This window comes from Phalangium opilio, unplaced genomic scaffold (genome assembly GCF_054372755.1).
Source record: "Phalangium opilio isolate 3A_F unplaced genomic scaffold, DU_Popi_V2 ptg000505l_1, whole genome shotgun sequence".
NCBI lineage: Eukaryota > Metazoa > Arthropoda > Arachnida > Opiliones > Phalangiidae > Phalangium > Phalangium opilio.
The window spans coordinates 737,172-761,205 of NW_028324239.1; the positions used below are offsets into that span (position 1 = coordinate 737,172).

The window sequence follows — 24,034 nt, forward strand, 5'->3', positions numbered from 1 at the left end:
AGCTTTAAAGCTACAAAAGTACTAAATGCATCATAATTACGAAAAATATTTCCACATATTCATTTTATATTATGGAAAACGGGAATATTAAGGTTCTGAAAGATTTCTTTACACATCAAAACAAAACGATCTTCTAACGCAGCGCACTAGTGTTACAACGGACGGACACATATAGACAAACACATAGACTGCTGTTTTACCCTTTCCGTATTAATTTTGAGTTGAGAGACATGATTATCTTAAATATTAAAATAAATATAATTAATATTAAATATTTTCTTCGATAGTTGTTCACCTTATTGAGCGTTACATCGTTTTGAAAAAGAACAATTAAACATTCTTGAGAGACTTGACTAATATTGGCGTTTGAAATGAAGCATACGTCGGTTGCTTCGCCTTCATCAAATAGGTAGTATATAAGGGTGTCGAATCGCAGCTATGGATAAGAACAGTGCAATTGCGTGAACCTTTGGTGGAAGCCCCACCATTGGGAGGCCGGACGTTTCTCGTAACCCTGGCCGATCGCCGCGTATGTCTTAACCTTAAGGAGTAGAAGCCAGGTGTATAGACTGGTGTCCATGTGGGATGGACAAAAACAAATACCAGAAGATGGTGCTGTTAGAAGCCAGGTGTACAGACTGGTGTCCATGTGGGATGGACAAAAACAAAGACCAGAAAATGATGGTGGTAGACGCCAGTAAGTACAGACTGGTGTCTATGTGGAATGGACAAAGACCACAAAATGGTGGTGTTTGAAGCCAATAAGTACAGATTGGTATTCATGTAGAATAGACAATTGACTAGTCAGATGAAGTAATAGTGGCCAGTTGATTTGTGGATAGATTCAAGTTTTGAAATTTCCGGGAACTGTGAATACGGTCCGGAAATAGCGAACACATTTGCTTCAATTCGGAAACTGCAAACACGGTCCCCTGGGGTGTAAGTCAATAACAACAGACAGACACACACACACACATAAACACACACACACACACATCCCGACACGTCGAAATTAGAACCTCTCCGTGACATACGTCACTCGGAGAGGTAAAAACTCAATATGTTCTTCTCTGGTCGAGAAACGTCGATTTTGAAAATGGTATTAAAAATCGAGGTACATTTAATTTATTGATCAATCGAGATAAAATCACTTTTAATGAGTATTTCATAGATATTTAAGCTAAATTCGGTCAAAAATTTGTCCAGAAAACAATGCAATATATATTTGAAAATAGTGAAAAAATTCTCAGATGTAACGTAAATAGCAAGGTTTTTCCACAATACCTGACGACCATCTATTTTTTGGGCTCCCGTGGCTCAATGGTTATCGCGTTCGGCTGTTAACCAATAGGTTGGTGGTTCGAGCCCACACGGGAGCGGTGTTATGGGATCTCAAATGAAACGTAAAAAGTCAGAGTTTTTCCACAATACCTGACGACCATTTATTTTTTGGGCTTCCGTAGCGCAATGGTTAGCGCGTTCGGCTGTCAACCAAAAGGTTGGTGGTTCGACCCCACCCGGGAGCGGTGTTATGGGATCTCAAATGTAAGGTAAAAAGTCAGAGTTTTTCCACAATAGCTGAAGACTATTTCATTTCTGAGCTTCTTTTTTTTTTTTTTTTTTTTTTTCAAATTCAAAATGTTTATTTTTTACTTTTCATTACATATACAGTTTGCTACGGGGCTAAGTCACATTGTGACTTGTAAGCCCCGTGCCTATCTGCTTAATTTAATACAACAATTTAATTTAGAAAATTGATTTAACAATGGTGTATTATAATAATTAGTGTTAAAGATTCATGAAAAAAGAATTAATGAATTTATGTTATATCCACTTAAAATTGAACAGTGGCATGGTATAATATAAAAAATTTAACAATTGGTTATGCCAAAAGTGGCTTTATAAAAACAAATTAAATAAAAAAGTAAAGGTTTTATTATTTTTTTCTACTATTAGTGATTTTATAGTCTTTTTAAATCTAGTTAAAGTCGGTTTTGCTTGAATTTCAGGTGATATTGTGTTATATAATTTTATTCCCGTATAAAATATTGACGTGAATTTTTTTGGCTCCATGGTTAGCGCGTTCGGATGTTAACCAAAAGGTTGGTGGTACGAGCCCACCCGGGAGAGGTGTTGTGGAGTCTCAGATGTAGCGTGAAAAGTCATAACTTTTCCACAATACCTGACAACCATTTAATTTCTGAGCTTCCGTGGCTCAATGGTTAGAGCGTTCGGCTGTTAGCCAATAGGTTCGAGCCCACACGGGAGCGGTGTTGTGGGATCTCAAATGTAACGTAAAAAGTCAGAGTTTTTCCACAATACCTGACGACCATTTATTTTTTGGGCTTCCGTAGCGCAATGGTTAGCGCGTTCGGCTGTTAACCGAAAGGTTGGTGGTTCGAGCCCACCCGGGAGAGGTGTTGTGGGGTCTCAGATGTAGCGTAAAAACTCAAAACCTTTCCACAATACGTGACAACCATTTAATTTCTGAGCTTACGTGGCTCAATGGTTAGCGCGTTTGGCTGTTAACCAATAGGTTGGTGGTTCGAGCCTACCCGGGAGCAGTGTTGTGGGATCTCAAATGTAAGGTAAAAAGTCAGAGTTTTTCCACAATAGCTGAAGACTATTTCATTTCTGAGCTTCTTTTTTTTTTTTTTTTTTTTTCAAATTCAAAATGTTTATTTTTTACTTTTCATTACATATACAGTTTGCTACGGGGCTAAGTCACATTGTGACTTGTAAGCCCCGTGCCTATCTGCTTAATTTAATACAACAATTTAATTTAGAAAATAGATTTAACAATGGTGTATTATAATAATTAGTGTTAAAGATTCATGAAAAAAGAATTAATGAATTTATGTTATATCCACTTAAAATTGAACAGTGGCATGGTATAATATAAAAAATTTAACAATTGGTTATGCCAAAAGTGGCTTTATAAAAACAAATTAAATAAAAAAGTAAAGGTTTTATTATTTTTTTCTACTATTAGTGATTTTATAGTCTTTTTAAATCTAGTTAAAGTCGGTTTTGCTTGAATTTCAGGTGATATTGTGTTATATAATTTTATTCCCGTATAAAATATTGACGTGAATTTTTTTGGCTCCATGGTTAGCGCGTTCGGATGTTAACCAAAAGGTTGGTGGTACGAGCCCACCCGGGAGAGGTGTTGTGGAGTCTCAGATGTAGCGTGAAAAGTCATAACTTTTCCACAATACCTGACAACCATTTAATTTCTGAGCTTCCGTGGCTCAATGGTTAGAGCGTTCGGCTGTTAGCCAATAGGTTCGAGCCCACACGGGAGCGGTGTTGTGGGATCTCAAATGTAACGTAAAAAGTCAGAGTTTTTCCACAATACCTGACGACCATTTATTTTTTGGGCTTCCGTAGCGCAATGGTTAGCGCGTTCGGCTGTTAACCGAAAGGTTGGTGGTTCGAGCCCACCCGGGAGAGGTGTTGTGGGGTCTCAGATGTAGCGTAAAAACTCAAAACCTTTCCACAATACGTGACAACCATTTAATTTCTGAGCTTACGTGGCTCAATGGTTAGCGCGTTTGGCTGTTAACCAATAGGTTGGTGGTTCGAGCCTACCCGGGAGCAGTGTTGTGGGATCTCAAATGTAACGTAAAAAGCCAAAGTTTTTCCACAATACCTGACAACCATTTAATTTCTGAGATTCCGTGGCTCAATGGTTAGCGCGTTCGGCTGTTAACCGAAAGGTTGGTGGTTCGAGCCCACCCGGGAGCGGTGTTGTGAAGTCTTAAATGTAACGTAAAAAGCCAAAGTTTTTCCACAATACCTGACGACCATTTATTTTTTGGGCTTCCGTAGCGCAATGGTTATCGCGTTCGGCTGTTAACCAATAGGTTGGTGGTTCGAGCCCACCCGGGAGTGGTGTTTGGGGATCTGAAATGTAACGTAAAAAGCCAAAGTTTTTCCACAATACCTGACGACCTTTTAATTTTTGGGCTTCCGTGGCGCAATGGTTAGCGCGTTCGGCTGTTAACCAAAAGGTTGGTGGTTCAAGCCCACCCGGGAGCGGTGTTATGGGATGTCAAATGTAAGGTGAAAAGTCAGAGTTTTTCCACAATAGCTGAAGACCATTTCATTTCTGAGCTTCTTTGGCTCCATGGTTAGCGCGTTCGGATGTTAACCAAAAGGTTGGTGGTCCGAGCCCACCCGGAAGAGGTGTTGTGGAGTCTCAGATGTAGCGTGAAAAGTCATAACTTTTCCACAATACCTGACAACCATTTAATTTCTGAGCTTCCGTGGCTCAATGGTTAGAGAGTTCGGCTGTTAGCCAATAGGTTCGAGCCCACACGGGAGCGGTGTTGTGGGATCTCAAATGTAACGTAAAAAGTCAGAGTTTTTCCACAATACCTGACGACCATTTATTTTTTGGGCTTCCGTAGCGCAATGGTTAGCGCGTTCGGCTGTTAACCGAAAGGTTGGTGGTTCGAGCCCACCCGGGAGCGGTGTTAAGAAGTCTCAAATGTAACGTAACAAGCCAAAGTTTTTCCACAATACGTGACAACCATTTAATTTCTGAGCTCCCGTGGCTCGATGGTTATCGCGTTCGGCTGTTAACCAATAGGTTGGTGGTTCGAGCCCACCCAGGAGTGGTGTTGTGGGATCTCAAATGAAACGTAAAAAGCCAAAGTTTTTCCACAATACCTGACGACCATTTAATTTTTGGGCTTCCGTGGCGCAATGGTTAGCGCCTTCGGCTGTTAACCAAAAGGTTGGTGGTTCGACCCCACCCGGGAGCGGTGTTATGGGATCTCAAATGTAAGGTAAAAAGTCAGAGTTTTTCCACAATAGCTGAAGACTATTTCATTTCTGAGCTTCTTTGGCTCCATGGTTAGCGCGTTCGGATGTTAACCAAAAGGTTGGTGGTACGAGCCCACCCGGGAGCGGTGTTATGGGATCTCAAATGTAACGTAAAATGTCAGAGTTTTTCCACAATACCTGACGAACATTAAATTTGTGGGCTTCCGTGGCGCAATGGTTAGCGCGTTCGGCTGTTAACAGAAAGGTTGGTGGTTCGAGCCCACCCGGGAGCGGTGTTATGGGATCTCGAATGTAACGTAAAAAGTCAGAGTTTTTCCACAATACCTGACGACCATTTATTTTTTGGGCTTCCGTAGCGCAATGGTTAGCGCGTTCGGCTGTCAACCAAAAGGTTGGTGGTTCGACCCCACTCGGGAGCGGTGTTATGGGATCTCAAATGTAAGGTAAAAAGTCAGAGTTTTTCCACAATAGCTGAAGACTATTTCATTTCTGAGCTTCTTTTTTTTTTTTTTTTTTTTCAAATTCAAAATGTTTATTTTTTACTTTTCATTACATATACAGTTTGCTACGGGGCTAAGTCACATTGTGACTTGTAAGCCCCGTGCCTATCTGCTTAATTTAATACAACAATTTAATTTAGAAAATAGATTTAACAATGGTGTATTATAATAATTAGTGTTAAAGATTCATGAAAAAAGAATTAATGAATTTATGTTATATCCACTTAAAATTGAACAGTGGCATGGTATAATATAAAAAATTTAACAATTGGTTATGCCAAAAGTGGCTTTATAAAAACAAATTAAATAAAAAAGTAAAGGTTTTATTATTTTTTTCTACTATTAGTGATTTTATAGTCTTTTTAAATCTAGTTAAAGTCGGTTTTGCTTGAATTTCAGGTGATATTGTGTTATATAATTTTATTCCCGTATAAAATATTGACGTGAATTTTTTTGGCTCCATGGTTAGCGCGTTCGGATGTTAACCAAAAGGTTGGTGGTACGAGCCCACCCGGGAGAGGTGTTGTGGAGTCTCAGATGTAGCGTGAAAAGTCATAACTTTTCCACAATACCTGACAACCATTTAATTTCTGAGCTTCCGTGGCTCAATGGTTAGAGCGTTCGGCTGTTAGCCAATAGGTTCGAGCCCACACGGGAGCGGTGTTGTGGGATCTCAAATGTAACGTAAAAAGTCAGAGTTTTTCCACAATACCTGACGACCATTTATTTTTTGGGCTTCCGTAGCGCAATGGTTAGCGCGTTCGGCTGTTAACCGAAAGGTTGGTGGTTCGAGCCCACCCGGGAGAGGTGTTGTGGGGTCTCAGATGTAGCGTAAAAACTCAAAACCTTTCCACAATACGTGACAACCATTTAATTTCTGAGCTTACGTGGCTCAATGGTTAGCGCGTTTGGCTGTTAACCAATAGGTTGGTGGTTCGAGCCTACCCGGGAGCAGTGTTGTGGGATCTCAAATGTAACGTAAAAAGCCAAAGTTTTTCCACAATACCTGACAACCATTTAATTTCTGAGATTCCGTGGCTCAATGGTTAGCGCGTTCGGCTGTTAACCGAAAGGTTGGTGGTTCGAGCCCACCCGGGAGCGGTGTTGTGAAGTCTTAAATGTAACGTAAAAAGCCAAAGTTTTTCCACAATACCTGACGACCATTTATTTTTTGGGCTTCCGTAGCGCAATGGTTATCGCGTTCGGCTGTTAACCAATAGGTTGGTGGTTCGAGCCCACCCGGGAGTGGTGTTTGGGGATCTGAAATGTAACGTAAAAAGCCAAAGTTTTTCCACAATACCTGACGACCTTTTAATTTTTGGGCTTCCGTGGCGCAATGGTTAGCGCGTTCGGCTGTTAACCAAAAGGTTGGTGGTTCAAGCCCACCCGGGAGCGGTGTTATGGGATGTCAAATGTAAGGTGAAAAGTCAGAGTTTTTCCACAATAGCTGAAGACCATTTCATTTCTGAGCTTCTTTGGCTCCATGGTTAGCGCGTTCGGATGTTAACCAAAAGGTTGGTGGTCCGAGCCCACCCGGAAGAGGTGTTGTGGAGTCTCAGATGTAGCGTGAAAAGTCATAACTTTTCCACAATACCTGACAACCATTTAATTTCTGAGCTTCCGTGGCTCAATGGTTAGAGAGTTCGGCTGTTAGCCAATAGGTTCGAGCCCACACGGGAGCGGTGTTGTGGGATCTCAAATGTAACGTAAAAAGTCAGAGTTTTTCCACAATACCTGACGACCATTTATTTTTTGGGCTTCCGTAGCGCAATGGTTAGCGCGTTCGGCTGTTAACCGAAAGGTTGGTGGTTCGAGCCCACCCGGGAGCGGTGTTAAGAAGTCTCAAATGTAACGTAACAAGCCAAAGTTTTTCCACAATACGTGACAACCATTTAATTTCTGAGCTCCCGTGGCTCGATGGTTATCGCGTTCGGCTGTTAACCAATAGGTTGGTGGTTCGAGCCCACCCAGGAGTGGTGTTGTGGGATCTCAAATGAAACGTAAAAAGCCAAAGTTTTTCCACAATACCTGACGACCATTTAATTTTTGGGCTTCCGTGGCGCAATGGTTAGCGCCTTCGGCTGTTAACCAAAAGGTTGGTGGTTCGACCCCACCCGGGAGCGGTGTTATGGGATCTCAAATGTAAGGTAAAAAGTCAGAGTTTTTCCACAATAGCTGAAGACTATTTCATTTCTGAGCTTCTTTGGCTCCATGGTTAGCGCGTTCGGATGTTAACCAAAAGGTTGGTGGTACGAGCCCACCCGGGAGCGGTGTTATGGGATCTCAAATGTAACGTAAAATGTCAGAGTTTTTCCACAATACCTGACGAACATTAAATTTGTGGGCTTCCGTGGCGCAATGGTTAGCGCGTTCGGCTGTTAACAGAAAGGTTGGTGGTTCGAGCCCACCCGGGAGCGGTGTTATGGGATCTCGAATGTAACGTAAAAAGTCAGAGTTTTTCCACAATACCTGACGACCATTTATTTTTTGGGCTTCCGTAGCGCAATGGTTAGCGCGTTCGGCTGTCAACCAAAAGGTTGGTGGTTCGACCCCACTCGGGAGCGGTGTTATGGGATCTCAAATGTAAGGTAAAAAGTCAGAGTTTTTCCACAATAGCTGAAGACTATTTCATTTCTGAGCTTCTTTTTTTTTTTTTTTTTTCAAATTCAAAATGTTTATTTTTTACTTTTCATTACATATACAGTTTGCTACGGGGCTAAGTCACATTGTGACTTGTAAGCCCCGTGCCTATCTGCTTAATTTAATACAACAATTTAATTTAGAAAATAGATTTAACAATGGTGTATTATAATAATTAGTGTTAAAGATTCATGAAAAAAGAATTAATGAATTTATGTTATATCCACTTAAAATTGAACAGTGGCATGGTATAATATAAAAAATTTAACAATTGGTTATGCCAAAAGTGGCTTTATAAAAACAAATTAAATAAAAAAGTAAAGGTTTTATTATTTTTTTCTACTATTAGTGATTTTATAGTCTTTTTAAATCTAGTTAAAGTCGGTTTTGCTTGAATTTCAGGTGATATTGTGTTATATAATTTTATTCCCGTATAAAATATTGACGTGAATTTTTTTGGCTCCATGGTTAGCGCGTTCGGATGTTAACCAAAAGGTTGGTGGTACGAGCCCACCCGGGAGAGGTGTTGTGGAGTCTCAGATGTAGCGTGAAAAGTCATAACTTTTCCACAATACCTGACAACCATTTAATTTCTGAGCTTCCGTGGCTCAATGGTTAGAGCGTTCGGCTGTTAGCCAATAGGTTCGAGCCCATACGGGAGCGGTGTTGTGGGATCTCAAATGTAACGTAAAAAGTCAGAGTTTTTCCACAATACCTGACGACCATTTATTTTTTGGGCTTCCGTAGCGCAATGGTTAGCGCGTTCGGCTGTTAACCGAAAGGTTGGTGGTTCGAGCCCACCCGGGAGAGGTGTTGTGGGGTCTCAGATGTAGCGTAAAAACTCAAAACCTTTCCACAATACGTGACAACCATTTAATTTCTGAGCTTACGTGGCTCAATGGTTAGCGCGTTTGGCTGTTAACCAATAGGTTGGTGGTTCGAGCCTACCCGGGAGCAGTGTTGTGGGATCTCAAATGTAACGTAAAAAGCCAAAGTTTTTCCACAATACCTGACAACCATTTAATTTCTGAGATTCCGTGGCTCAATGGTTAGCGCGTTCGGCTGTTAACCGAAAGGTTGGTGGTTCGAGCCCACCCGGGAGCGGTGTTGTGAAGTCTTAAATGTAACGTAAAAAGCCAAAGTTTTTCCACAATACCTGACGACCATTTATTTTTTGGGCTTCCGTAGCGCAATGGTTATCGCGTTCGGCTGTTAACCAATAGGTTGGTGGTTCGAGCCCACCCGGGAGTGGTGTTTGGGGATCTGAAATGTAACGTAAAAAGCCAAAGTTTTTCCACAATACCTGACGACCTTTTAATTTTTGGGCTTCCGTGGCGCAATGGTTAGCGCGTTCGGCTGTTAACCAAAGGTTGGTGGTTCAAGCCCACCCGGGAGCGGTGTTATGGGATGTCAAATGTAAGGTGAAAAGTCAGAGTTTTTCCACAATAGCTGAAGACCATTTCATTTCTGAGCTTCTTTGGCTCCATGGTTAGCGCGTTCGGATGTTAACCAAAAGGTTGGTGGTTCGAGCCCACCCGGAAGAGGTGTTGTGGAGTCTCAGATGTAGCGTGAAAAGTCATAACTTTTCCACAATACCTGACAACCATTTAATTTCTGAGCTTCCGTGGCTCAATGGTTAGAGAGTTCGGCTGTTAGCCAATAGGTTCGAGCCCACACGGGAGCGGTGTTGTGGGATCTCAAATGTAACGTAAAAAGTCAGAGTTTTTCCACAATACCTGACGACCATTTATTTTTTGGGCTTCCGTAGCGCAATGGTTAGCGCGTTCGGCTGTTAACCGAAAGGTTGGTGGTTCGAGCCCACCCGGGAGCGGTGTTAAGAAGTCTCAAATGTAACGTAACAAGCCAAAGTTTTTCCACAATACGTGACAACCATTTAATTTCTGAGCTCCCGTGGCTCGATGGTTATCGCGTTCGGCTGTTAACCAATAGGTTGGTGGTTCGAGCCCACCCAGGAGTGGTGTTGTGGGATCTCAAATGAAACGTAAAAAGCCAAAGTTTTTCCACAATACCTGACGACCATTTAATTTTTGGGCTTCCGTGGCGCAATGGTTAGCGCCTTCGGCTGTTAACCAAAAGGTTGGTGGTTCGACCCCACCCGGGAGCGGTGTTATGGGATCTCAAATGTAAGGTAAAAAGTCAGAGTTTTTCCACAATAGCTGAAGACTATTTCATTTCTGAGCTTCTTTGGCTCCATGGTTAGCGCGTTCGGATGTTAACCAAAAGGTTGGTGGTACGAGCCCACCCGGGAGAGGTGTTGTGGGGTCTCAGATGTAGCGTGAAAAGTCATAACTTTTCCACAATACCTGACAACCATTTAATTTCTGAGCTTCCGTGGCTCAATGGTTAGAGCGTTCGGCTGTTAGCCAATAGGTTCGAGCCCACACGGGAGCGGTGTTGTGGGATCTCAAATGTAACGTAAAAAGTCAGAGTTTTTCCACAATACCTGACGACCATTTATTTTTTGGGCTTCCGTAGCGCAATGGTTAGCGCGTTCGGCTGTTAACCGAAAGGTTGGTGGTTCGAGCCCACCCGGGAGAGGTGTTGTGGGGTCTCAGATGTAGCGTAGAAAGTCAAAACCTTTCCACAATACGTGACAACCATTTAATTTCTGAGCTTACGTGGCTCAATGGTTAGCGCGATTGGCTGTTAACCAATAGGTTGGTGGTTCGAGCCTACCCGGGAGCGGTGTTGTGGGATCTCAAATGTAACGTAAAAAGCCATAGTTTTTTCACAATACCTGACAACCATTTAATTTCTGAGATTCCGTGGCACAATGGTTAGCGCGTTCGGCTGCTAACCGAAAGGTTGGTGGTTCGAGCCCACCCGGGAGCGGTGTTGTGAAGTCTTAAATGTAACGTAAAAAGCCAAAGTTTTTCCACAATACCTGACGACCATTTATTTTTTGGGCTTCCGTGGTGCAATGGTTATCGCGTTCGGCTGTTAACCAATAGGTTGGTGGTTCGAGCCCACCCGGGAGTGGTGTTGTGGGATCTCAAATGTAACGTAAAAAGGCAAAGTTTTTCCACAATACCTGACGACCTTTTAATTTTTGGGCTTCCGTGACGCAATGGTTAGCGCGTTCGGCTGTTAACCAAAAGGTTGGTGGTTCGAGCCCACCCGGGAGCGGTGTTATTGGATCTCAAATGTAAGGTAAAAAGTCAGAGTTTTTCCTCAATAGCTGAAGACCATTTCATTTCTGAGCTTCTTTGGCTCCATGGTTAGCGCGTTCGGATGTTAAACAAAAGGTTGGTGGTTCGAGCCCACCCGGGAGAGGTGTTGTGGAGTCTCAGATGTAGCGTGAAAAGTCATAACTTTTCCACAATACCTGACAACCATTTAATTTCTGAGCTTCCGTGGCTCAATGGTTAGAGCGTTCGGCTGTTAACCAATAGGTTCGAGCCCACACGGGAGCGGTGTTACGGGATCTCAAATGTAACGTAAAAAGTCAGAGTTTTTCCACAATACCTGACGACCAATTATTTTTTGGGCTTCCGTAGCGCAATGGTTAGCGCGTTCGGCTGTTAACCGAAAGGTTGGTGGTTCGAGCCCACCCGGGAGCGGTGTTGTGAAGTCTCAAATGTAACGTAAAAAGCCAAAGTTTTTCCACAATACGTGACAACCATTTAATTTCTGAGCTCCCGTGGCTCGATGGTTATCGCGTTCGGCTGTTAACCAATAGGTTGGTGGTTCGAGCCCACCCGGGAGTGGTGTTGTGGGATCTCAAATGTAACGTAAAAAGCCAAAGTTTTTCCACAATACCTGACGACCATTTAATTTTTGGGCTTCCGTGGCGCAATGGTTAGCGCGATCGGCTGTTAACCAAAAGGTTGGTGGCTCGACCCCACCCGGGAGCGGTGTTATGGGATCTCAAATGTAAGGTAAAAAGTCAGAGTTTTTCCACAATAGCTGAAGACCATTTCATTTTTGAGCTTCTTTGGTTCCATGGTTAGCGCGTTCGGATGTTAAACAAAAGGTTGGTGGTTCGAGCCCACCCGGGAGAGGTGTTGTGGAGTCTCAGATGTAGCGTGAAAAGTCATAACTTTTCCACAATACCTGACAACCATTTAATTTCTGAGCTTCCGTGGCTCAATGGTTAGAGCGTTCGGCTGTTAACCAATAGGTTCGAGCCCACACGGGAGCGGTGTTACGGGATCTCAAATGTAACGTAAAAAGTCAGAGTTTTTCCACAATACCTGACGACCATTTATTTTTTGGGCTTCCGTAGCGCAATGGTTAGCGCGTTCGGCTGTTAACCGAAAGGTTGGTGGTTCGAGTCCACCCGGGAGAGGTGTTGTGGAGTCTCAGATGTAGCGTAAAAAGTCAAAACTTTTCCACAATACGTGACAACCATTTAATTTCTGAGCTTACGTGGCTCAATGGTTAGCGCGTTTGGCTGTTAACCAATAGGTTGGTGGTTCGAGCCTACCCGGGAGCGGTGTTGTGGGATCTCAAATGTAACGTAAAAAGCCAAAGTTTTTCCACAATACCTGACAACCATTTAATCTCTGAGATTCCTTGGCTCAATGGTTAGCGCGTTCGGCTGTTAACCGACAGGTTGGTGGTTCGAGCCCACCCGGGAGCGGTGTTGTGAAGTCTCAAATGTAACGTAAAAAGCCAAAGTTTTTCCACAATACCTGACGACCATTTATTTTTTGGGCTTCCGTGGCGCAATGGTTATCGCGTTCGGCTGGTAACCAATAGGTTGGTGGTTCGAGCCCACCCGGGAGTGGTGTTGTGGGATCTCAAATGTAACGTAAAAAGCCAAAGTTTTTCGACAATACCTGACGACCTTTTAATTTTTGGGCTTCCGTGGCGCAATGGTTAGCGCGTTCGGCTATTAACCAAAAGGTTGGTGGTTCGAGCCCACCCGGGAGCGGTGTTATGGGATCTCAAATGTAAGGTAAAAAGTCAGAGTTTTTCCACAATAGCTGAAGACCATTTCATTTCTGAGCTTCTTTGGCTCCATGGTTAGCGCGTTCGTATGTTTAACAAAAGGTTGGTGGTTCGAGCCCACCCGGGAGAGGTGTTGTGGAGTCTCAGATGTAGCGTGAAAAGTCATCACTTTTCCACAATACCTGACAACCATTTGATTTCTGAGCTTCCGTGGCTCAATGGTTATCGCGTTCGGCTGTTAACCAATAGGTTGGTGGCTCGAGCCCACCCGGGAGTGGTGTTGTGGGATCTCAAATGTAACGTAAAAAGCCAAAGTTTTTCCACAATACCTGACAACCTTTTAATTTCTGAGATTCCTTGGCTCAATGGTTAGCGCGTTCGGCTGTTAACCGAAAGGTTGGTGGTTCGAGCCCACCCGGGAGCGGTGTTGTGAAGTCTCAAATGTAACGTAAAAAGCCAAAGTTTTTCCACAATACCTGACGACCTTTAAATTTTTGGGCTTCCGTGGCGCAATGGTTAGCGCGTTCGGCTGTTAACCAAAAGGTTGGTGGTTCGAGCCCACCCGGGAGCGGTGTTGTGAAGTCTCAAATGTAACGTAAAAAGCCAAAGTTTTTCCACAATACCTGACGACCTTTAAATTTTTGGGCTTCCGTGGCGCAATGGTTAGCGCGTTCGGCTGTTAACCAAAAGGTTGGTGGTTCGAGCCCACCCAGGAGCGGTGTTATGGGATCTCAAATGTAAGGTAAAAAGTCAGAGTTTTTCCACAATAGCTGAAGACCATTTCATTTCTGAGCTTCTTTGGCTCCATGGTTAGCGCGTTCGGATGTTAAACAAAAGGTTGGTGGTTCGAGCCCACCCGGGAGAGGTGTTGTGGAGTCTCAGATGTAGCGTGAAAAGTCAGAACTTTTCCACAATACCTGACAACCATTTAATTTCTGAGCTTCCGTGGCTCAATGGTTAGAGCGTTCGGCTGTTAACCAATAGGTTGGTGGTTCGAGCCTACCCGGGAGCGGTGTTGTGGGATCTCAAATGTAACGTAAAAAGCCAAAGTTTTTCCACAATACCTGACAACCATTTAATTTCTGAAATTATGTGGCTCGATGGTTAGCGCGTTCGGCTGTTAACCAATAGGTTGGTGGTTCGAGCCCACCCGGGAGCGGTGTTGTGAAGTCTCAAATGTAACGTAAAAAGCCAAAGTTTTTCCACAATACCTGAAAACCATTCAATTTCTGAGCTTCTTTGGCTCCATGGTTAGCGCGTTCGGATGTTAACCAAAAGGTTGGTGGTTCGAGCCCACCCGGTGGAGGTGTTGTGAAGTCTCAAATGTAACGTAAAAAGCCAAAGATTTTCCACAATACCTGACGACCATTTATTTTTTGGACTTCCGTGGCGCAATGGTTATCGCTTTCGGCTGTTAACCAATAGGTTGGTGGTTCGAGCCCACCCGGGAGCGGTGTTATGGGATCTCAAATGTAAGGTAAAAAGTCAGAGTTTTTCCACAATAGCTGAAGACCATTTCATTTCTGAGCTTCTTTGGCGCGTTCGGATGTTTAACAAAAGGTTGGTGGTTCAAGCCCACCCGGGAGAGGTGTTGTGGAGTCTCAGATGTAGCGTGAAAAGTCATCACTTATCCACAATACCTGACAACCATTTAATTTCTGAGCTTCCGTGGCTCAATGGTTATGGCGTTCGGCTGTTAACCAATAGGTTGCTGGTTCGAGCCCACCCAGGAGTGGTGTTGTGGGATCTCAAATGTAACGTAAAAAGCCAAAGTTTTTCCACAATACCTGACGACCATTTAATTTTTGGGCTTCCGTGGCGCAATGGTTATCGCGTTCGGCTGTTAACCAATAGGTTGGTGGTTCGAGCCCACCCGGGAGCGGTGTTATTGGATCTCAAATGTAAGGTAAAAAGTCAGAGTTTTTCCACAATAGCTGAAGACCATTTCATTTCTGAGCTTCTTTGGCTCCATGGTTAGCGCGTTCGGATGTTAAACTAAAGGTTGGTGGTTCGAGCCCACCCGGGAGAGATGTTGTGGAGTCTCAGATGTAGCGTGAAAAGTCATAACTTTTCCACAATACCTGACAACCATTTAATTTCTGAGCTTCCGTGGCTGAATGGTTAGAGCGTTCGGCTGTTAACCAATAGGTTCGAGCCCACACGGGAGCGGTGTTATGGGATCTCAAATGTAACGTAAAAAGTCAGAGTTTTTCCACAATACCTGAGGACCATTTATTTTTTGGGCTTCCGTAGCGCAATGGTTAGCGCGTTCGGCTGTTAACCGAAAGGTTGGTGGTTCGAGCCCACCCGGGAGAGGTGTTGTGGGATCTCAAATATAACGTAAAAAGCCAAAGTTTTTCCACAATACCTGACAACCATTTAATTTCTGAGATTATGTGGCTCAATGGTTAGCGCGTTCGGCTGTTAACCAATAGGTTGGTGGTTCGAGCCCACCCGGGAGTGGTGTTGTGGGATCTCAAATGTAACGTCAAAAGCCAAAGTCTTTCCACAATACCTGACAACCATTAAATTTCTGAGCTTCCGTGGCTCAATGGTTATCGCGTTCGGCTGCTAACCAATAGGTTGCTGGTTCGAGCCCACCCAGGAGTGGTGTTGTGGGATCTCAAATGTAACGTAAAAAGCCAAAGTTTTTCCACAATACCTGACGACCATTTAATTTTTGGGCTTCCGTGGCGCAATGGTTATCGCGTTCGGCTGTTAACCAATAGGTTGGTGGTTCGAGCCCACCCGGGAGCGGTGTTATTGGATCTCAAATGTAAGGTAAAAAGTCAGAGTTTTTCCACAATAGCTGAAGACCATTTCATTTCTGAGCTTCTTTGGCTCCATGGTTAGCGCGTTCGGATGTTAAACAAAAGGTTGGTGGTTCGAGCCCACCCGGGAGAGATGTTGTGGAGTCTCAGATGTAGCGTGAAAAGTCATAACTTTTCCACAATACCTGACAACCATTTAATTTCTGAGCTTCCGTGGCTGAATGGTTAGAGCGTTCGGCTGTTAACCAATAGGTTCGAGCCCACACGGGAGCGGTGTTATGGGATCTCAAATGTAACGTAAAAAGTCAGAGTTTTTCCACAATACCTGACGACCATTTATTTTTTGGGCTTCCGTAGCGCAATGGTTAGCGCGTTCGGCTGTTAACCAATAGGTTGGTGGTTCGAGCCCACCCGGGAGCGGTGTTGTGAAGTCTCAAATGTAACGTAAAAAGCCAAAGTTTTTCCACAATACCTGAAAACCATTCAATTTCTGAGCTTCTTTGGCTCCATGGTTAGCGCGTTCGGATGTTAACCAAAAGGTTGGTGGTTCGAGCCCACCCGGTGGAGGTGTTGTGAAGTCCCAAATATAACGTAAAAAGCCAAAGTTTTTCCACAATACCTGACAACCATTTAATTTCTGAGATTATGTGGCTCAATGGTTAGCGCGTTCGGCTGTTAACCAATAGGTTCGAGCCCACACGGGAGCGGTGTTGTGGGATCTCAAATGTAACGTAAAAAGTCAGAGTTTTTCCACAATACCTGACGACCATTTATTTTTTGGGCTTCCGTAGCGCAATGGTTAGCGCGATCGGCTGTTAACCGAAAGGTTGGTGGTTCGAGCCCACCCGGGAGCGGTGTTAAGAAGTCTCAAATGTAACGTAACAAGCCAAAGTTTTTCCACAATACGTGACAACCATTTAATTTCTGAGCTCCCGTGGCTCGATGGTTATCGCGTTCGGCTGTTAACCAATAGGTTGGTGGTTCGAGCCCACCCAGGAGTGGTGTTGTGGGATCTCAAATGAAACGTAAAAAGCCAAAGTTTTTCCACAATACCTGACGACCATTTAATTTTTGGGCTTCCGTGGCGCAATGGTTAGCGCCTTCGGCTGTTAACCAAAAGGTTGGTGGTTCGACCCCACCCGGGAGCGGTGTTATGGGATCTCAAATGTAAGGTAAAAAGTCAGAGTTTTTCCACAATAGCTGAAGACTATTTCATTTCTGAGCATCTTTGGCTCCATGGTTAGCGCGTTCGGATGTTAACCAAAAGGTTGGTGGTACGAGCCCACCCGGGAGCGGTGTTATGGGATCTCAAATGTAACGTAAAATGTCAGAGTTTTTCCACAATACCTGACGAACATTAAATTTGTGGGCTTCCGTGGCGCAATGGTTAGCGCGTTCGGCTGTTAACAGAAAGGTTGGTGGTTCGAGCCCACCCGGGAGCGGTGTTATGGGATCTCGAATGTAACGTAAAAAGTCAGAGTTTTTCCACAATACCTGACGACCATTTATTTTTTGGGCTTCCGTAGCGCAATGGTTAGCGCGTTCGGCTGTCAACCAAAAGGTTGGTGGTTCGACCCCACTCGGGAGCGGTGTTATGGGATCTCAAATGTAAGGTAAAAAGTCAGAGTTTTTCCACAATAGCTGAAGACTATTTCATTTCTGAGCTTCTTTTTTTTTTTTTTTTTTTTTCAAATTCAAAATGTTTATTTTTTACTTTTCATTACATATACAGTTTGCTACGGGGCTAAGTCACATTGTGACTTGTAAGCCCCGTGCCTATCTGCTTAATTTAATACAACAATTTAATTTAGAAAATAGATTTAACAATGGTGTATTATAATAATTAGTGTTAAAGATTCATGAAAAAAGAATTAATGAATTTATGTTATATCCACTTAAAATTGAACAGTGGCATGGTATAATATAAAAAATTTAACAATTGGTTATGCCAAAAGTGGCTTTATAAAAACAAATTAAATAAAAAAGTAAAGGTTTTATTATTTTTTTCTACTATTAGTGATTTTATAGTCTTTTTAAATCTAGTTAAAGTCGGTTTTGCTTGAATTTCAGGTGATATTGTGTTATATAATTTTATTCCCGTATAAAATATTGACGTGAATTTTTTTGGCTCCATGGTTAGCGCGTTCGGATGTTAACCAAAAGGTTGGTGGTACGAGCCCACCCGGGAGAGGTGTTGTGGAGTCTCAGATGTAGCGTGAAAAGTCATAACTTTTCCACAATACCTGACAACCATTTAATTTCTGAGCTTCCGTGGCTCAATGGTTAGAGCGTTCGGCTGTTAGCCAATAGGTTCGAGCCCACACGGGAGCGGTGTTGTGGGATCTCAAATGTAACGTAAAAAGTCAGAGTTTTTCCACAATACCTGACGACCATTTATTTTTTGGGCTTCCGTAGCGCAATGGTTAGCGCGTTCGGCTGTTAACCGAAAGGTTGGTGGTTCGAGCCCACCCGGGAGAGGTGTTGTGGGGTCTCAGATGTAGCGTAAAAACTCAAAACCTTTCCACAATACGTGACAACCATTTAATTTCTGAGCTTACGTGGCTCAATGGTTAGCGCGTTTGGCTGTTAACCAATAGGTTGGTGGTTCGAGCCTACCCGGGAGCAGTGTTGTGGGATCTCAAATGTAACGTAAAAAGCCAAAGTTTTTCCACAATACCTGACAACCATTTAATTTCTGAGATTCCGTGGCTCAATGGTTAGCGCGTTCGGCTGTTAACCGAAAGGTTGGTGGTTCGAGCCCACCCGGGAGCGGTGTTGTGAAGTCTTAAATGTAACGTAAAAAGCCAAAGTTTTTCCACAATACCTGACGACCATTTATTTTTTGGGCTTCCGTAGCGCAATGGTTATCGCGTTCGGCTGTTAACCAATAGGTTGGTGGTTCGAGCCCACCCGGGAGTGGTGTTTGGGGATCTGAAATGTAACGTAAAAAGCCAAAGTTTTTCCACAATACCTGACGACCTTTTAATTTTTGGGCTTCCGTGGCGCAATGGTTAGCGCGTTCGGCTGTTAACCAAAAGGTTGGTGGTTCAAGCCCACCCGGGAGCGGTGTTATGGGATGTCAAATGTAAGGTGAAAAGTCAGAGTTTTTCCACAATAGCTGAAGACCATTTCATTTCTGAGCTTCTTTGGCTCCATGGTTAGCGCGTTCGGATGTTAACCAAAAGGTTGGTGGTTCGAGCCCACCCGGAAGAGGTGTTGTGGAGTCTCAGATGTAGCGTGAAAAGTCATAACTTTTCCACAATACCTGACAACCATTTAATTTCTGAGCTTCCGTGGCTCAATGGTTAGAGAGTTCGGCTGTTAGCCAATAGGTTCGAGCCCACACGGGAGCGGTGTTGTGGGATCTCAAATGTAACGTAAAAAGTCAGAGTTTTTCCACAATACCTGACGACCATTTATTTTTTGGGCTTCCGTAGCGCAATGGTTAGCGCGTTCGGCTGTTAACCGAAAGGTTGGTGGTTCGAGCCCACCCGGGAGCGGTGTTAAGAAGTCTCAAATGTAACGTAACAAGCCAAAGTTTTTCCACAATACGTGACAACCATTTAATTTCTGAGCTCCCGTGGCTCGATGGTTATCGCGTTCGGCTGTTAACCAATAGGTTGGTGGTTCGAGCCCACCCAGGAGTGGTGTTGTGGGATCTCAAATGAAACGTAAAAAGCCAAAGTTTTTCCACAATACCTGACGACCATTTAATTTTTGGGCTTCCGTGGCGCAATGGTTAGCGCCTTCGGCTGTTAACCAAAAGGTTGGTGGTTCGACCCCACCCGGGAGCGGTGTTATGGGATCTCAAATGTAAGGTAAAAAGTCAGAGTTTTTCCACAATAGCTGAAGACTATTTCATTTCTGAGCTTCTTTGGCTCCATGGTTAGCGCGTTCGGATGTTAACCAAAAGGTTGGTGGTACGAGCCCACCCGGGAGAGGTGTTGTGGGGTCTCAGATGTAGCGTGAAAAGTCATAACTTTTCCACAATACCTGACAACCATTTAATTTCTGAGCTTCCGTGGCTCAATGGTTAGAGCGTTCGGCTGTTAGCCAATAGGTTCGAGCCCACACGGGAGCGGTGTTGTGGGATCTCAAATGTAACGTAAAAAGTCAGAGTTTTTCCACAATACCTGACGACCATTTATTTTTTGGGCTTCCGTAGCGCAATGGTTAGCGCGTTCGGCTGTTAACCGAAAGGTTGGTGGTTCGAGCCCACCCGGGAGAGGTGTTGTGGGGTCTCAGATGTAGCGTAGAAAGTCAAAACCTTTCCACAATACGTGACAACCATTTAATTTCTGAGCTTACGTGGCTCAATGGTTAGCGCGATTGGCTGTTAACCAATAGGTTGGTGGTTCGAGCCTACCCGGGAGCGGTGTTGTGGGATCTCAAATGTAACGTAAAAAGCCATAGTTTTTTCACAATACCTGACAACCATTTAATTTCTGAGATTCCGTGGCACAATGGTTAGCGCGTTCGGCTGTTAACCGAAAGGTTGGTGGTTCGAGCCCACCCGGGAGCGGTGTTGTGAAGTCTTAAATGTAACGTAAAAAGCCAAAGTTTTTCCACAATACCTGACGACCATTTATTTTTTGGGCTTCCGTGGTGCAATGGTTATCGCGTTCGGCTGTTAACCAATAGGTTGGTGGTTCGAGCCCACCCGGGAGTGGTGTTGTGGGATCTCAAATGTAACGTAAAAAGGCAAAGTTTTTCCACAATACCTGACGACCTTTTAATTTTTGGGCTTCCGTGACGCAATGGTTAGCGCGTTCGGCTGTTAACCAAAAGGTTGGTGGTTCGAGCCCACCCGGGAGCGGTGTTATTGGATCTCAAATGTAAGGTAAAAAGTCAGAGTTTTTCCTCAATAGCTGAAGACCATTTCATTTCTGAGCTTCTTTGGCTCCATGGTTAGCGCGTTCGGATGTTAAACAAAAGGTTGGTGGTTCGAGCCCACCCGGGAGAGGTGTTGTGGAGTCTCAGATGTAGCGTGAAAAGTCATAACTTTTCCACAATACCTGACAACCATTTAATTTCTGAGCTTCCGTGGCTCAATGGTTAGAGCGTTCGGCTGTTAACCAATAGGTTCGAGCCCACACGGGAGCGGTGTTACGGGATCTCAAATGTAACGTAAAAAGTCAGAGTTTTTCCACAATACCTGACGACCAATTATTTTTTGGGCTTCCGTAGCGCAATGGTTAGCGCGTTCGGCTGTTAACCGAAAGGTTGGTGGTTCGAGCCCACCCGGGAGCGGTGTTGTGAAGTCTCAAATGTAACGTAAAAAGCCAAAGTTTTTCCACAATACGTGACAACCATTTAATTTCTGAGCTCCCGTGGCTCGATGGTTATCGCGTTCGGCTGTTAACCAATAGGTTGGTGGTTCGAGCCCACCCGGGAGTGGTGTTGTGGGATCTCAAATGTAACGTAAAAAGCCAAAGTTTTTCCACAATACCTGACGACCATTTAATTTTTGGGCTTCCGTGGCGCAATGGTTAGCGCGATCGGCTGTTAACCAAAAGGTTGGTGGCTCGACCCCACCCGGGAGCGGTGTTATGGGATCTCAAATGTAAGGTAAAAAGTCAGAGTTTTTCCACAATAGCTGAAGACCATTTCATTTCTGAGCTTCTTTGGTTCCATGGTTAGCGCGTTCGGATGTTAAACAAAAGGTTGGTGGTTCGAGCCCACCCGGGAGAGGTGTTGTGGAGTCTCAGATGTAGCGTGAAAAGTCATAACTTTTCCACAATACCTGACAACCATTTAATTTCTGAGCTTCCGTGGCTCAATGGTTAGAGCGTTCGGCTGTTAACCAATAGGTTCGAGCCCACACGGGAGCGGTGTTACGGGATCTCAAATGTAACGTAAAAAGTCAGAGTTTTTCCACAATACCTGACGACCATTTATTTTTTGGGCTTCCGTAGCGCAATGGTTAGCGCGTTCGGCTGTTAACCGAAAGGTTGGTGGTTCGAGCCCACCCGGGAGAGGTGTTGTGGAGTCTCAGATGTAGCGTAAAAAGTCAAAACTTTTCCACAATACGTGACAACCATTTAATTTCTGAGCTTACGTGGCTCAATGGTTAGCGCGTTTGGCTGTTAACCAATAGGTTGGTGGTTCGAGCCTACCCGGGAGCGGTGTTGTGGGATCTCAAATGTAACGTAAAAAGCCAAAGTTTTTCCACAATACCTGACAACCATTTAATCTCTGAGATTCCTTGGCTCAATGGTTAGCGCGTTCGGCTGTTAACCGACAGGTTGGTGGTTCGAGCCCACCCGGGAGCGGTGTTGTGAAGTCTCAAATGTAACGTAAAAAGCCAAAGTTTTTCCACAATACCTGACGACCATTTATTTTTTGGGCTTCCGTGGCGCAATGGTTATCGCGTTCGGCTGGTAACCAATAGGTTGGTGGTTCGAGCCCACCCGGGAGTGGTGTTGTGGGATCTCAAATGTAACGTAAAAAGCCAAAGTTTTTCGACAATACCTGACGACCTTTTAATTTTTGGGCTTCCGTGGCGCAATGGTTAGCGCGTTCGGCTATTAACCAAAAGGTTGGTGGTTCGAGCCCACCCGGGAGCGGTGTTATGGGATCTCAAATGTAAGGTAAAAAGTCAGAGTTTTTCCACAATAGCTGAAGACCATTTCATTTCTGAGCTTCTTTGGCTCCATGGTTAGCGCGTTCGGATGTTTAACAAAAGGTTGGTGGTTCGAGCCCACCCGGGAGAGGTGTTGTGGAGTCTCAGATGTAGCGTGAAAAGTCATCACTTTTCCACAATACCTGACAACCATTTGATTTCTGAGCTTCCGTGGCTCAATGGTTATCGCGTTCGGCTGTTAACCAATAGGTTGGTGGCTCGAGCCCACCCGGGAGTGGTGTTGTGGGATCTCAAATGTAACGTAAAAAGCCAAAGTTTTTCCACAATACCTGACAACCTTTTAATTTCTGAGATTCCTTGGCTCAATGGTTAGCGCGTTCGGCTGTTAACCGAAAGGTTGGTGGTTCGAGCCCACCCGGGAGCGGTGTTGTGAAGTCTCAAATGTAACGTAAAAAGCCAAAGTTTTTCCACAATACCTGACGACCTTTAAATTTTTGGGCTTCCGTGGCGCAATGGTTAGCGCGTTCGGCTGTTAACCAAAAGGTTGGTGGTTCGAGCCCACCCGGGAGCGGTGTTGTGAAGTCTCAAATGTAACGTAAAAAGCCAAAGTTTTTCCACAATACCTGACGACCTTTAAATTTTTGGGCTTCCGTGGCGCAATGGTTAGCGCGTTCGGCTGTTAACCAAAAGGTTGGTGGTTCGAGCCCACCCAGGAGCGGTGTTATGGGATCTCAAATGTAAGGTAAAAAGTCAGAGTTTTTCCACAATAGCTGAAGACCATTTCATTTCTGAGCTTCTTTGGCTCCATGGTTAGCGCGTTCGGATGTTAAACAAAAGGTTGGTGGTTCGAGCCCACCCGGGAGAGGTGTTGTGGAGTCTCAGATGTAGCGTGAAAAGTCAGAACTTTTCCACAATACCTGACAACCATTTAATTTCTGAGCTTCCGTGGCTCAATGGTTAGAGCGTTCGGCTGTTAACCAATAGGTTGGTGGTTCGAGCCTACCCGGGAGCGGTGTTGTGGGATCTCAAATGTAACGTAAAAAGCCAAAGTTTTTCCACAATACCTGACAACCATTTAATTTCTGAGATTATGTGGCTCGATGGTTAGCGCGTTCGGCTGTTAACCAATAGGTTGGTGGTTCGAGCCCACCCGGGAGCGGTGTTGTGAAGTCTCAAATGTAACGTAAAAAGCCAAAGTTTTTCCACAATACCTGAAAACCATTCAATTTCTGAGCTTCTTTGGCTCCATGGTTAGCGCGTTCGGATGTTAACCAAAAGGTTGGTGGTTCGAGCCCACCCGGTGGAGGTGTTGTGAAGTCTCAAATGTAACGTAAAAAGCCAAAGATTTTCCACAATACCTGACGACCATTTATTTTTTGGACTTCCGTGGCGCAATGGTTATCGCTTTCGGCTGTTAACCAATAGGTTGGTGGTTCGAGCCCACCCGGGAGCGGTGTTATGGGATCTCAAATGTAAGGTAAAAAGTCAGAGTTTTTCCACAATAGCTGAAGACCATTTCATTTCTGAGCTTCTTTGGCGCGTTCGGATGTTTAACAAAAGGTTGGTGGTTCAAGCCCACCCGGGAGAGGTGTTGTGGAGTCTCAGATGTAGCGTGAAAAGTCATCACTTATCCACAATACCTGACAACCATTTAATTTCTGAGCTTCCGTGGCTCAATGGTTATGGCGTTCGGCTGTTAACCAATAGGTTGCTGGTTCGAGCCCACCCAGGAGTGGTGTTGTGGGATCTCAAATGTAACGTAAAAAGCCAAAGTTTTTCCACAATACCTGACGACCATTTAATTTTTGGGCTTCCGTGGCGCAATGGTTATCGCG

The 24,034-nt window shown here is 44.3% G+C and overlaps 9 non-coding genes across 9 annotated transcripts; all 9 read left to right on the forward strand.

The window, feature by feature from the left end:
• Positions 1-1,453: 1,453 nt before the first annotated feature.
• On the forward strand, positions 1,454-1,526 carry TRNAD-GUC (transfer RNA aspartic acid (anticodon GUC)). Its single transcript has one exon. It is a non-coding gene; the product is annotated as a tRNA-Asp (tRNA).
• Positions 1,527-5,137: 3,611 nt separating this feature from the next.
• On the forward strand, positions 5,138-5,210 carry TRNAD-GUC (transfer RNA aspartic acid (anticodon GUC)). The gene has a single exon. It is a non-coding gene; the product is annotated as a tRNA-Asp (tRNA).
• A 2,572-nt stretch (positions 5,211-7,782) lies between these two features.
• On the forward strand, positions 7,783-7,855 carry TRNAD-GUC (transfer RNA aspartic acid (anticodon GUC)). The gene has a single exon. It is a non-coding gene; the product is annotated as a tRNA-Asp (tRNA).
• A 2,856-nt stretch (positions 7,856-10,711) lies between these two features.
• TRNAS-GCU (transfer RNA serine (anticodon GCU)) lies at positions 10,712-10,784 on the forward strand. Its single transcript has one exon. It is a non-coding gene; the product is annotated as a tRNA-Ser (tRNA).
• Positions 10,785-12,608: 1,824 nt separating this feature from the next.
• TRNAT-GGU (transfer RNA threonine (anticodon GGU)) lies at positions 12,609-12,681 on the forward strand. Its single transcript has one exon. It is a non-coding gene; the product is annotated as a tRNA-Thr (tRNA).
• Positions 12,682-12,755: 74 nt separating this feature from the next.
• Positions 12,756-12,828, forward strand: TRNAN-AUU (transfer RNA asparagine (anticodon AUU)). Its single transcript has one exon. It is a non-coding gene; the product is annotated as a tRNA-Asn (tRNA).
• Positions 12,829-17,132: 4,304 nt separating this feature from the next.
• On the forward strand, positions 17,133-17,205 carry TRNAD-GUC (transfer RNA aspartic acid (anticodon GUC)). Its single transcript has one exon. It is a non-coding gene; the product is annotated as a tRNA-Asp (tRNA).
• Positions 17,206-21,962: 4,757 nt separating this feature from the next.
• TRNAT-GGU (transfer RNA threonine (anticodon GGU)) lies at positions 21,963-22,035 on the forward strand. Its single transcript has one exon. It is a non-coding gene; the product is annotated as a tRNA-Thr (tRNA).
• Positions 22,036-22,109: 74 nt separating this feature from the next.
• On the forward strand, positions 22,110-22,182 carry TRNAN-AUU (transfer RNA asparagine (anticodon AUU)). The gene has a single exon. It is a non-coding gene; the product is annotated as a tRNA-Asn (tRNA).
• Positions 22,183-24,034: the final 1,852 nt, after the last annotated feature.